This window comes from Capricornis sumatraensis, chromosome 1 (assembly GCF_032405125.1).
Source record: "Capricornis sumatraensis isolate serow.1 chromosome 1, serow.2, whole genome shotgun sequence".
Classification (NCBI taxonomy): domain Eukaryota; kingdom Metazoa; phylum Chordata; class Mammalia; order Artiodactyla; family Bovidae; genus Capricornis; species Capricornis sumatraensis.
Genome location: NC_091069.1, coordinates 185,705,566 through 185,720,622, shown reverse-complemented (window position 1 = coordinate 185,720,622; position 15,057 = coordinate 185,705,566).

The window sequence follows — 15,057 nt, the reverse complement described above, 5'->3', positions numbered from 1 at the left end:
CAAAGCCCTCCACAGTGTGACTTCAGAGTGTTTCCTCAGCGTTATTTCCACTGCTTCTGCTGGGTGGGTCTAATTGAATTTTCAATACCATCTTCTGCACTTTTTAAACATTTGGACCTTTGTCTTGTGGCTTCTCCGGACCGCCTCCCCATACTTCACCCCAGATCTAGCCTTCAAAATGCTGTTTCCTTCAGGGCTACCTCCTGCTAGAGGTCTCCTTGGAAGGCCTCAGCCCACAGCGAACTCTCCCTTGTGACATTCCTCAGCCTTCATCAGCCACCCCACTCTCCTGGCCTCAGAGCAAACCTGTGTCAGGGAGGACTGAAGCTTGCCTGTACCTGCCATCTCCCATCTCAGCCCAGGCCTGGGCTTTGCATATCAAAAAAGAGTCGGTCACATACATCTATCGGTAGTTCTCTACTAAATGCTAGGTTCAAGAAAACTTAGGGGTAGTATTTGCCTTCCCATGACCAAACAAGTAAGAAAGACAGAGAAAATGTTGGATCAAAAGTAAAAATCTTCTCTTCCATAACTGAAGTGTTTAGTGGACCTCTTTTGTCAGAGAAAGAAGAGGAAGAAGAAAGGGATCGAGCAGGATGGTTCAAGTCCAGATCAAAGAGCCTGATTTCCATCACTGGCTCTTCAGGACCTGGTAGTGAACATACAGCATTGTCAGGGTACCATGTACCTTAAAAGTGAAAGTGAACATGCTGGTCTCTCAGTCATGTCTGACTCTTTGCAACCCCATGGACTGTAGCCTTCCAGGCTCCCTTGTCCATGGCATTCTCCAGGCAAGAATACTGGAATGGGTTGCCATGCCCTTCTGCAGGGGATCTTCCTGACCCAGAGATGGAACCCTGGTCTCCCGCACTGCAGGCAGATTCTTTACCGTCTGAGTTACAAGAGAAGCCCATACTATTCAGCTTGGAGCCTCAGTTTTTTCAACTGGAGAATGTGAATGATTGACCCTGCCTAGCCCATATCTCTCCATAATAGATGTGAATGTGCTTTGTGAGTTTAAATGCTAAACCTGTATGAGGGATGGTTAAAGCTCGGGCCACCCGCTCCTGCCCAATGTCTTTCCTCTCTTAAAATCCATGAGGCCATTTGGATCAACAGAGAAGCAAATGCTCCCTTTTTTTACCTATGCTGTTGACCAATGGCCTTTGATGCTGGAAAAGTCCCATGATCCTTGAGCTATTATTAGGGATGGTTACATTGGCAGAGGGAGGCTATAAACAGCCAGCAGGGCCATCATTAACCTTTGGGTTTCCCATTTCAGGAACCAGTTTCAAAATAAACCTTTCCTCTGAAGAGAGTGCGTGTCTGCAGTTGCTCATGACCCACTGAAAGGAAAGGGAATTGCGCTTTGAGAGATTGGGGAATTTGTCTTCCGTGAGTTTGCTCAGCCCAGCCCTTAATCATGAAACATGGCTCCAAACCGCGGACTTGAATCTTGAAGTTCAGCCAAGTTGGGTGGACTTCCGAGTGCCTCCATGGCTGGCTCCCCTGAGCCTCAGTGCCCTGCTCCAGGAAAACGACCACGATGCGCAGTGAGGGGACAGAATCTCAGGGAACAGTAAGGGAGTCAGGAAGGGAGGAGCCTGGGGCTGAGGGTTTCTGCGGTTCTTGCTCCCAAGTCCATGCCTGCCTCGGAGCTCCCCATGGGGATTTAGACCTCCCACATTTTCATCTGAAGTACCCCTGGGGGTTCCAGGTTCCCATGGCCCAGCAGACTGCAGTGAACTATCCCTCATCGCCCCCTTCCCCTACCACACATTGGTAACCTCGCTTCATTTACCACCCCCCCTCCCACCCCCCACCCCCCGCCCCACCGCCTCTAAAGCAGCCAGGATATTTTAAAAACCCTTGTTTTGATCTCCTTTGCATATCAGTTACACTATTTCTGAGCGTGTTTATTTTTATTTTTTTTTTCCGGTGGTGAGCCCGTTGCTTTGAGCCGTCTGCTCGCACGTTTCCACTTCCCCTCGCTTTCCTGTGCACTGCTGTGGCCTCTAGGCATGTGGCTCAGGCTACAGTGAATGGTTCTCATGGGCCTGTGGCCTTTGAAGGAGCAGGGAGGCAGGTTCTTCTGCCAGTGGCGCTCCACTGCTCCTGACATCTGCAGAGGAGAGATGAAATTTCAGTTATGTTTCCCCAGCCTCATCTCCCAACAAAACCAATTCTGTTGCTCAGTCTGAGACATGGGGCTCAGATAGGGAAAGGGCTCTGGATTGGGCATGAGAGAGACCAGAGTGTTCATTCCAACTTTGACACTGACCTTGAAAAAATCCTCTACCTTCTTTGGGTTGGCCTTAAATTTCCTAAACTTCCTTCTGGCTCTAAATTCTAGGATTCTAACCAACATGGTGTTGCTACCCTATCACCAAGCAAGATAGCTTCTATTCTGAGGATTAGCTTCAGAGATGGTTCTGAGATGGACATGTTGGAGATGCAGAAATGACTGCGATACTCCCGTCTCAGGGAGTAAATTTGTGGGACAGAACATCTCATCTCTTGCTGATACGATCTTGTAAAATGTATGTGTGATGACTTGTGAAATGTCCAAGCTAAAGCTTTCAAGTGAGTCACAATGTATGTCTAAATCTCCAAGCTTTCCAATATTTTCCATATTATGGCATTCTTAGAAAGTGATAGTATGAATACTTAAACAGCATAGTAGGCAAATGAATAATTGTGCATTTGTTATGTTGGCAACCAACCCACCAATTCTGATTACTCCAAGGACTAAGGAGACAATATTTGGGTCCACTGGGGCACAGATTGAGAAGCTTTGGTTGAGAGGATTAAGACAACTCCAGAAAAACAAGAGTGTTCAAGCCTATGAACAAACACAAAATGCTGGAGAATGTGGAATAGGTAAGAAAGAGAATCCTAAAAAGAGACCATGGGGTTCAGATAGAGAATCCACCATTTGCCAACTCTCCGGAAACACTGAAGTTCAGTCTCTTCTGTCCTGGAAATAGTATTATCACCACTGTAGGGCTAAACAAGGTGTTGCACCTCAGCATACTCCAAGCTCTCAATCAATGTTAGCTATTATTGTTACGGCTAGTGTAAGACAGGAAATTAAATGGCATTCTGTTCAATCCTCCCATATAAGAGAAAAGGAAACTGACTTGATCAAAGTTGCATAGCTAGTTAGTAGCTGAGATGGGACTGAAACCCAAGTCTTCTGACATCAGTTCTATGCTTTTATATAATTTTAAAAAATGGTAGCTCATCCTGTATTAAAAACCATCCAGATACCTACGTACTTAGAGTGGGTTCTCCTTCCCTAAAGATATTTGGAAGATGGGACGATTCATATTTGTTTTAAGCTGGTTTATCAGTGACTCTGTCTCAGGGACAGGCAGGAATGAAATCACCTCCTGTCATCTGCCTTATATTCCAAGTAGGTAGCCAGGGGCCATGGGAATAGGTGCAGGGGCTACACATCTGGTATCTCAAATGCCCAAAGCACCAAGCCATCATTCTAGAAACCCCATTTTACATCTGAACATACTGAATAGCTGGCTCATTTGGAGTCACAGTTCCTGTTCAACTGCAAAACAAAGGTTAGAATCTGGAGCTCAGACTGACTGCTGGAGCCTTTCCACAGAGCTGCACAAAAAGAGGGAGAATTTAGACTCATTGTCTGCATTTGCTGACTATGTTGCCTAAGGCTAAAAACATACTAAAGCATGCATGTTCAATCCTGTCCAACTCTTTGCAACCTCATGAACTGTAGCATGCTAGGCTCCTCTCTCCACGTGATCTTCTATTATTCATTTAAATGTGAGTGTGTGTTTTAGCCAGCTACAAATGATTAAGGCAACTTACAGGAAATATAATAACCAATGATAAGGTGTGCATTAAAATAAATTCTAATGTCTTGGAAATAAACCATAGAATACCCAGGCCCATGTGGTCCAATGGCACGTGTGAAGTGAAAGTGTTAGTCGCCCAGTTGTGTCTAACTCTTTGTGACACTATGGACAGTAGTCTGCCAGGTTCTTCTGTCCATGGGATTCTCCAGGCAAGAATATTGGAGTGGGTTGCCATTCCCTTCTCCAGGGAATCTTCCTAACCCAGGGATTGAACTCAGGTCTCCTGAGCTTTGGGCAGATTCTTTACTGTCTGAGTCACCAGGGAAGTCCAATGGCACATATGTCTATTTAAAGTTGAATTAATTAAAACTAAATATAAATAAAAAAGTATCTAGCCTCCCAGGGCCACTAGCCACCTTTCAAGTCCCCAGTACCTCCATATAGCTTGATGGCTACTTATTGGACATTGCAGATGTGGAATATTTCCATGATTGTAGAAAGTTCTATTGAATGCTGCTGTATATACAGGTAACCAGGTCCTATAGTTCTACACATTTGCAATAATTCAGCCAAGGTTGTGGCTCTGAGCTTTGTGTTAGCAAAGCCAAAAAAAAAAAAAAAAAAAAGCCAAATCAGTGTCCCATTAGCAGTTCCTCAGGGGAAACAGACTTTTTAGCCCTTAGGCCTAAAAGAATTCATCTGATGGGGCTTCACAGAAAGATCGCTGAGTGACATGGTTAAATCATGTTTTTTAAACCACAAGGGACGGAGTAGGCACAAATTTCAATGTTAATTTTTATACTGACTCACTTATAAAAGTTGAGGGTATAATTCATCCCTACATGAAAATACTTGTTTGGGGGTGGGGAAGTGGGGAGGATACTTATTTTCTTGGTCCTGGAGGGGACCACCTTAGCAACACGGCTCAGGTGAATTGGCTCCCAGGGAATGACGAGATTCGTGCTGAGGCCTGAATGATAAGATGAAGCAGTCATTGAAAGTGTGCAAGAAGAGCACGTAGCAGAAGGGGAAAGCAAGTGCAACAGTCCTCGGGTTGGGAAGCGCTGGCAAGTCTGAGGGAGAAAAAACCCAGTGAACATTGCGGATGAGGCTGAGATTGAAAGGAGATGATGCTGAACGTAATTGTGTTGACAAAGGTCCATACAGTCAAAGCTATGGTTTTTCCAGTAGTTATGTACAGATGTGAAAGTTGGACCATAAGGAAGGCTGAGAGCTGAAGAATTGATGCTTTCGAACTCTGGGGCTGGAGAAGACTGTTGGGAGTCCCTTGGACAACAATGAGGTCATACCTGTCAATCCTAAAGAAAACCAACCCTGAATATTCACTGGAAGGACTGAGGCTGAAGCTGAAGCTCCAATACTTTGGCCACCTGATGCAAAGAGCCAACTCACTGGAAAACACCCTGATGCTGGGAAAGATTGAGGGCAAAAGGAGAAGGGAGCAACAGAGGATGAGACAGTTGGATAGCATCACTGACTCAGCTGGACATGAGTTTGAGCGAACTCAGGGAAATAGTGAACAACAGGGAAGCCTGCAGCTCATGGGGTCACAGAGAGCTGGACACAAATCGGCAACTGAACAATAAGACAGAAGTCAGGAGACTGGACCTGTATGGTTTTACAGGTCATAGTAAGAGGAGTTGGCAGAGAGGTGACATAATTTGTGATTCTCGAAACATCATTCTGGTGACTGCACAGAAAATTACTAGGGGCACAAGAGTCTAGGGAAAGAATATGATGGTAGTTGGAATAAGATTGTTGCTGTGGAGATAATGAAAAATAGTCTGAATTGACACCTATTTTAGATGTAAAGGTCAATGTAACTTGCTAATGGATTAAACAGGAGGTTTGAAGGAAGTGAGGAAAATTACTAGAATGATTCAAGTATTTACCCTGAACAAATAGCAGCTAGAAGGTTCAAACCACTTCCCATGACAGGGAAGACTTGGCAAGGAGGAACAGGAGGAGGAGAGAAGGATAAATCAATTGTTTGGTTTGGGTCATGTTTTGTGTGAAATACCTATTAGGTATACAATTAGAGTTATCAAGTCTGGAACTCAAGGGAGAAGTCAGGTAGAGAGAGAAACTTGAAGTCATCTGCATATAGATAGTATATTAAAGCTTTGGGACTCATGGAGCTTATCTAGGATGAGTAGAGACAGAATTGAAACAAGAACCTCTGAGCACTCCAAAATCTAATACAGAGGAGAAAGAGCCAGATAAGGAGACAAAAAGGTAAGGGCAAATGAGATGAGTGTGGAATCCCAGAAAGCTAGAGAAGAAAATGTTCAAAATCAGAAGGATCAACCATGCTGCATTCTATCAAATAATCCAGTTAGTTGAATGTATTTTGGCTTTGGGTGCACCCACCATTGGTGACCTTGATTAGGGCTGTTAAGTATAGGGTCGGAAGAAATTTGGAGCATTGTTGAGGGAAGAATGGGAGCTGATCAGAGGAGACAGGAAATACAGATTTTACTTTTTTAAAGCTTTTTTGTGAAGGCATCAGAGAAACGGGATGGCAGCTATGGGGATATGTAGGGTCAAGGGAGAGTTGCTGTTTTTTAATTGTTGTTATGAAAACATATTTGTTTGCTAATAGAATGGGTGTAACAAAATAAGAGAAAATAATGTTGCAGGAAAGAAGTACATGAAAGGAGATAACATCCAGAGGACACATGGAAAAAGTGAACTTAAGAGGCTGTGACACTCCCTCCACTTAGTAAGGAGGAGGCAGTGTACGTGGGTCCAGATGCAGGAGAGTCCAGGAGTTGGTAGCGGAAAGATACAGTGATTTCCTCTGATAGCAAAGAAGGAATGTCATCATCCTGAGGTCCAGAGAGGGTGCAGCCCAGTGGAGATTTCAGAGGGAGATAAAGGTATGAAAAAATCAACCCAGAGCCTGATAAAGTAACGTTGTTAGAAGTGTTAGAGGGCACGCTGGCAGGATCCACTGAGGGTTGCGGTCATAAATTTAAAGTGACCACATGATCCGCAGCTTTCTTAACAGCATTCTGTTGCTTAGTTGCAAGCAAAGTAGGACCAAGAAGATAATCACATTTCACCAGGATAGGGGTTTTGCCCAATGAAGGGAAAGCAGCAGGGGAATTTAGGGTGTTGGAAAGAGAGCGGTTATGATACAGAGCAGAGGGAGTTACAGTTGGAATAGAGGTTAAGGCTACTCGATAAACGCATCAGTGACTCCACATGTATCCAGACCATCTGCCTGGACCTCTCAGTATGTCAAGAAATTTCCTTCCCCCGGAAAAGGGAGTTCATTACTGGCTTCCTTTGGTTTTTTGCCACATCTAGAATCCCCCCTTCAAGGTTATGCAACCAATTAGAAACTGAGTATTGGGTATCAAACTAGGAGATGGAGGGAAGAGTCAAACCTGAGCACAGAAGGGGATGTTTTTCCTAGTAACTCACAGTCTGCAGCCAAATCTCACCACTTGGCTTAGACCTAGATGAAGGCATGGGGCAGGAAAATATCCCACACATGCAGAGAAAAGACTTGGATTTCCATCGGTGTCTGTTGCACTCACAAGGTGAGAAAGTTCCCTTACACCCTGAGCCCTTGTTCGCTTAAACCTCTGGCCCTACCTAAGTTACAGATCATTACACAGACCTGATGAAATGATGAGTATAAAATCATCTCCGTTGCCAGAAAGTGTGGAGCTGGGTGGAGATTATAGCCGTGCCTCTGGACATTGGTCTGCACATATAGGTCACCATGGCTAGTAAGCCACTTGCCTTAAAGTTGGAAACTGATGAAATGCTACCAACGAAAGGCAAGTACATTTCAAAACAGAAGCAATGGGAAGCAACTGTCTCTCTTTTTTGTGCAACATCCTATGCACTCGTGGCTCTCACAGCCCAGGATGTTGCTGCAGTTGTCAGCCCAGCATGCTTTGAACGGCACAAGACTAATCCCTGAGTCACCCCGTAATCCTGACTTAGTAACTTTATCTTTCAATACCTCAGTCATCTTCTCTGTAAAGTGGGAAGACTCGTACCAGCTCCTACTCAACTTCTAGGGACTCCAGAGGATTCAACTTCTTTTTTTATTTTTAAGAAAAATTAATAACTGGAAAGTACTCCGAGTTGCTTTGAAAAGTTGGGATAAATGTGAAGTGTCACTATCATTGAGTGTGAGGCAATACTTCCACCCCCACCATGTCCCGGGGTGACAATGTGAGCTGTGTGACAGGCTATTTTTAAATTATCATCTCTGGAAGCATATGGTCCTGCTCAGTGCCAAAAAGAGAACTGACCTGCTTCTGTTTGTTTACTTGTTGGTTTTGATCTGATGGAGCATTGTCTATGTTCTGTTAAGATGATCCTTTATACCCTAAACTTTTCAAGCAAATACTGAAGTTTTTCTGCAACATAGCCTACAAGAGACCATGTCAACATAACTTGCTTAGACAACAATAAAGGCCGTAAGAGGACAGTAGTGTGTTTATACGAATCTTCCTTCTGTGTCAGTGAAGACGTTTGAGGGTTTGCCTGGTTGATGTTGATGATGATGATGGCGATGGTGATGGTAATGATTTATTTTGTCTTAGGTTTTATTAGTAACAACTGCTACCGACTAAAGCTGTTTTCTGCTCCAAATATACAGCCCTAGTGGCTCAGCTGGTAAAGAAATATAGAGCAGCAGCTTTTTAAAAGCTTCATGTTTGCTGCCCCCTCTAATTGACCTGACTTCACCCTCTGCTTGGCAGGACTCCTGAATTGAGTTAAACTTCTGGGATTTGATTTCTGATACCAAATCCCTGGAAAGATATCCAGCCGCTCAGGTGAAAAAGGAAAGAGATGAAAACATCTATTTTGTGGGACCCGACTTTTGTACAAGGCAGATAAAACATCCCAGTCGAAGTAAAAAAAGAAGGATAAGAAGGATCCTAAATTTTCTCTTTCTTTTTTTATTTATTTTTTTCTGTAAAGTCCAGAGACAAAGTTTCTTTTCTTGGGGTCAAGTGATAACCAAAGATAGAAGTAACGAGATTTTGTGGCACTTCACATATTTAATTTAAAAGGTAATTTATAAATGTTAGTAACAAGGAAAACTTAGAAGGTAGGCCCTGCTTCTGCAATTAAATGACTGAATCAAGAAGATGTGAAAGGAATGTAAAAAGGTCTGGATGCCTCTGGGGACAAATAAGAGAATCAATTATGGAAATTCACAAAAGTTCAAGGTTTAAAGGTTGTGAAGCACAGATACAACCAACTACAGGTCTTCCTCAAGCACTAGTGAATGCTCTTCATTAGAGAAGTTTAAGAAGAAAATGGATGCGTATTTCCTGGAGATATTGGAGCAGAAGTTCTGAAATTGGCCACAGATGTGAACAGGTGAACTTTATGATTTTGGCCAACTCCTAAAATCTATCTTTCTTCGGATCAGCCAGTAACTTCAAACCCTTTTTTTGTGCAGAGACAAATAGACACTGTGAGACCATTTTGGGTTTTCTGGAATCTTCCAGTGTTCACATAGCTGCTGCTAAGTCACTTCAGTTGTGTTCAACTCTGTGCGACCCCATAGACAGCAGCCCACCAGGCTCTGCTGTCCCTGGAATTCTCCAGGCAAGAACACTGGAGTGGGTTGCCATTTCGTTCTCCAATGCATGAAAGTGAAAAGTGAAAGTGAAGTCGCTCAGTCGTGTCCGACTCTTAGCGACCCCATGGACTGCAGCCTTCCTGGCTCCTCCGTCCATGGGAATTTCCAGGCAAGAGTACTGGAATGGGGTGCCATTGCCTTCCCCAGTGTTCACATAGAGATGCTCCCTATTTCTTGCTCCTCCTTGCCCAATTTAACTCAAATCCCAAAGTTGAGACACGAACAAAGGAGGAAAGATTAATAAGGTGACTTTGTTCTCCCATTACAAGCAGAACTCTTTCACTTACATGTAATTTCTTCTCTTACTGTTTCTGTTGGTCTGGTCCAAACCACAGTATCCTGAGTCTGGACTCCTCCACCATCTCCCTTCTCTCCTGTATCTCCCCACAAGAGTATCCTTCATATGTGAGTCCTCCCAAATCATTATCATGGCTTATTATTGACCTAAAAACTGTCCTGACTTTCCCTTTCCAATAACTTTCTCAAATCCTTAAATCCATAACTCAAGCTTGATGGTGACTCTAACGCCAAGTAGATTGATCTACCAAGAAAGTCTTCCACTGTTTGACTCCATTATGCCACACCCTGATGTAGAGATTTTCTGTCTTCTTTATCTACTTCATCACCCAACTCAAGCCTTACCTCCTCCAGGAATCATTCCCAGCATCTCCAGCCTGGCTGATGATCTCAGCTTCTCTGAACTCCTACAAATCTTAGAGTCTTTACCCATCATTTAAACAGTTAATAGAGGATTGAGGTGTTTCACATATTTCATTTGGATACCCAAATGAGTTGTCTTGTTTCCTAATACAGGGTTATAGGTTCCTGGAGCGCAGGGATCATCTCTTATGTTTCTTTTGTAATCCCCCTGGTGCCTAGCACATTGTTGGATACAGAGTAGTAGCAATAATCCTTCACTCTCACAGGAGCCTTTAGGGTTGAAACAGCACCTCCATGTGTCATTCAAATGATTCCTGAAACAAATAGCAAGGTCCACAAGGCAGACAATGAGTAGCATCCGACAAGTGAGGAAACTGAGGTCCAGCAAGCTGCACATCCCATGCGGATTCTAACCCAATGCTCTCCCAATTATAATTATTAGAAGAGTAGGCAAATGAACAGATCGTGCGGTTCAAATATTTGTAGGTGGCCGAAGGGAGGTGGCCTTGTATTTCACCACTGCCTGTTCTGTTGATGCAGGCTGACCTCCAAAACAGGCTAAAGAATCCACTTTGCATGGGTAGACTCCATGTGAGAGACAGATGGCCCCTGCCCCTCTGACTTCATCTGGTAATAAGAAGAGATTCCATGGAGAAGCCCGAGTGCTTTGGAATGTGTTTGTGTGGGAGCCTAGATGCAAATCAGCAACCTCAGGGCAAACCTCTGAACCTGCCCATCCTGAGTCTTCTAGGACTCTGACCAAGGCAGGTAGAAGGGACCAGTCTGGAAGAGGCCTTAGGCACCAAACAGTCCTCAGTGGCCTTCATCTCGTTAATTGTTAAATTCACCCTCTCACATTTAAAGACATTTTAAAAGCCTTTGGAAATGTGTTCCTGTTCCTACAGAAATTACCTCTGAATTTTCTAGTGAAAAGTCTGCCAGCTTTGTTCAGCCAAGTTTCTTTTCCCCCCTCTTTTCTTTGACCATGAAATCAGCTTTTGTGCCAGCGCTCAGATCTAGCAGGTGTTTGACGCATCATGTGCTGTGACAAAGAGTTGGTTACAGAAGTTCATTCAAGCTAATCACCATAGCTTTTGAGGCATCATTGCCACTGATCATAAAACTGTCCTTGAAAACCAGAAGCCCAAGATATTCAACCAGAATGTATTCTTTTCTTTCTACTCTTATGTTCTCTGTGTCCTCTCCACATCTGGTGTAATAGAGAGAGGAGTAGGAGAAGTCAGGGGATGGGGACTTGAATGCTGATTCTGCCCCAAGCCAGCCATGTGACCCTGGTGAAGTCATTTCTCAGTTCTGAGCCTTGTGGCTCTTTTTCACAATGGAGAGGTGAGAGTGGAAGATTGCCAAGTTCTCTATAAGTCCTGATATGTCCTGAAGAGAAGACGAAGACATGCTTGCCTTTCCTCACCCAGAATGTACTTTACATAAGTGAATTTACTTCCTTTTTTCACTGGTTTGTTCCTCTAGTCAGGGGTGAGGGGAGCGATGCTGCCCACATGAGCCTGGAGAGGGAGGGGGACTATGTGAGTGTATGGGTGGGGAGGGGCTATGCTGGTAAGTGAAGGAGCTGCTGCTGCTGCTGCTGCTAAGTCGCTTCAGTCGTGTCCGACTCTGTGCCACCCCAGAGACGGCAGCCCACCAGGCCCCCCTATCCCTGGGATTCTCCAGGCAAGAACACTGGAGTGGGTTGCCATTTCCTTCTCCAATGCATGAAAGTGAAAAGTGAAAGTGTAGTCACTCAGTCGTGTCCAACTCTTAGCGACCCCATGGACTGCAGCCCACCAGGTTCCTCCGCCCTTGGGATTTTCCAGGCAGGAGTACTAGAGTGCAAACACCACTAATTACTTCAACTACATAACACTTATTTCTGTGATGATGTTAAAGGACCTTCCAGGTATTTAGAGTATGAACACCTACAGGAGAATGATGAAGAAATTTTCAGTTCCATAATTGTTCCTGAAAAGGCATTCAGAAATTCTAATTCTGCAAATTAGATTACTTTAGGCGGGGAAAAAAGGTGAGAAAAAATTTTCATATCAAGAAGAAAAAAATATCCCCTTGCTATTCTTTGCCCCCAAACCTTTAAAACAGCCCATGGAGAATCAGACTGTAGGTCTTTTTATGCATTAGAGTTTGTACCCGAAAAGTTTGCATATATTTTATCACTTGATCTTTGAAACAATCCTCTGAAAGGAGACCTTTGTCATTGTCTTCATTTCACAGGTGAGGAAACTAAAGCTCTAACAGGTTTAGCAACTTGTTAGTGTACGCAAATCATAGGTGGCCAAGTTGAGAGTGAACCTGTTGGTCCGGAACTCTCGGTGCTAGGTACTCTTCCACAGTATCCCAAGAGGAGTTCTTATTGGCCTCAAACAGAGAGGTGAATGGGCTCCCCTGGTGGTTCAGCTGGTAAAGAATCTGCCTGCAATACAAGAGACCAGGATTTGAGCCCTGGATTGGGAAGATCCCCTGGAGAAGGGAAAGACTACCCACTCCAGTATTTTCACCTGAAAAAAAAGGCTGTGGACAATAGTCCATGGGCTTCCCAGGTTGCACTAGTGGTAAAGATCCCACCTGCCAGTGCAGGAGACATGAGACATAGGTTCGATTTGAGACACAGATCAGGAAGATCCCCTGGAGGAGGGCATGGCAACCCACTCTGGTATTTTTGCCTGGAGAATCCCACGGACTGAGCAGCCTGGCGGGCTACAGTCCATGGGGTCGCAAAGAATAGGACATGACTGAAGCGCCTTAGCACACACACAACAGTCCATGGGTCACAAAAGAGTCAGACACAACTGAGCGACGAACAACGTTCACTTTTTCAAAGTGATGAATAATTACCTACAAGACTGGACCAGGGGTTATCTCTCTAAAGGTCTAAAGGACTGCTGTACAATCACAGACTGAGCAGCAAAGTCCCCGCTACCCACACCACACCCGACTCCTCCAGATATCACCCTGGCCTTCTTCTTCAGCTGAGTACTTCCCTGCTACTCTGACCTACTGGGATAAGTTGGTGGCAAAATCAGTCCTGAAATCCTTCAGTTTCACCTTATATTCTTCAAGACACCTGGTATTAAAAATCAAGTGATTCCACAGAACACACACTAAAGAAAAGACCAAGAATTATTTTTTTGCAGCTACTAAATAGTCCTGCTGGCCAGAGCTGGACAGAGTTGACTTTTATCTCGGTTTCTCCCTGGTCTTATATCCACCAACCTCACTAATATAACATAGAATGGCCATGGCAGACAGAAATGTGACTGCCCATGAGTCATTAATTCTTGACCTTCAGCATGTTTTGAAAATGCGTTGTGAAATGCTTACCAATCAATAATTCCATCACTGGGCAGTCGAGAAGCTGGGAGTTGTGCAAGAGGGGAAGTGGGTCATTAATGCTGGTCACTCAGGAGGCTCCAAATTTCTGCTGAGAGCAGGACCTAAAGACACAAAGTCTCCAGAATAGTTTTTAAAGGAATCAAAGAGAGGATCAAGGCTAAGGGGGAGTGAAAGTAAACTTCTGCCCTTGCATGAGGCCGGTAAAGTGGGGCAAGCTGTTATTTGCAGAAACTCCCAAGCTAGCCTGTTCGTCCTTTTCTGCCAAAGGCTAAGAGACATGTTATACCCTGGACTGCATCTAGGCATCCCTTCTCCATGACCAAGACGGCAGCCTGAGCTACAGGTATATTGCAAGTGTCCTAGGTGAAGGAGGGCGCCTGGAACCAGGGGAAGGAGCACAGAACAAGAAGGATTCAAGCTCCTGTCTGCACTCATCAGGCCTGTGACATTGCGAGGGGTCACATCCTTTGTGGGATCTTCAGGGCCTTCCTTTCTACTGAAAGGAGAAGGCATCTGCCCCACAGACCACAGAAAGCTCTGAGGTAGTGAGGGGTATGCAAACAATCTGCAAACTATACAAATACGAAGGACTATTGGTAGAAGCCCATCCACCTTGGTTTTGCAAGCTCAGCTGGAAAGAATCCCCTGTTTAAGGAATGGCATAGTCCATGAATGGGATACGACTTGTGGTTAGAATGGAAAACTGAAGATTGTCCCACACAGATGACAGAGAGGAATTTTCACATTCTTAGTGTGTGCCAGTCACTGTTGGCTGGAACAGTGGTGTGATGGTACATGTTTAACAACTGGTTCTCCGGGATGACAAAGCCCGGAATTGTAGCACTTGCTGATTTCCGTGGGGTAAATTCTAGCGCCATGCTGATTTCAAGCTACCAATGTGACATCACTAAACCATGAAGTGAGGAAAAGATGCCCACCACTGGCTCTCCCTACTGAATGCAAGCGAGTTCCATCACACTATAGAAACTTTGCTCAGTGCTGAGGTTGGTGTAATGGACTTTGGGACCCTTCTTGAAACACAAGGTTCACGTTTTAATATCTAGTCACAGTGCTGTTCCTCCAGTAACTCAAAGATGAACATTTTTTCATTTTAGATTTTTACTTAGCATTTTTATAGCAAATTTCAATTGTGGATTTCTTTATGGACATTGTTGAGGCCTAAAATACCATTCTATCATCCTAAGTAATGTTCCTCTTCTTCAACTTGCAAATCTGATAATAGAGCAGCAAGCAAGGCAAAACAGAATACAGCATGAAGATGGAGTCAGGAAACTTGAGTCCAGGTGTTAGCAATCTCATCTGTGTGAACTTTTACAAGTCACCTGCCTTCCCTGAGTCTCAGTTTCTACATCTGTAAAATGGGAACAGCCCTGGTTTGCTTGCCTCATAGGGCTATGGTGGGATCAAAGGCAATCACACCAGTGTGAGTGTTTTGAGAACAGCACAATCCTACTGGGCTTTGAGTGATTATGATTAACTTCCAAAAATGGATTACTGTTCATGGCTATTCACAAGAATTATCAACCAACACCACACTGGAAA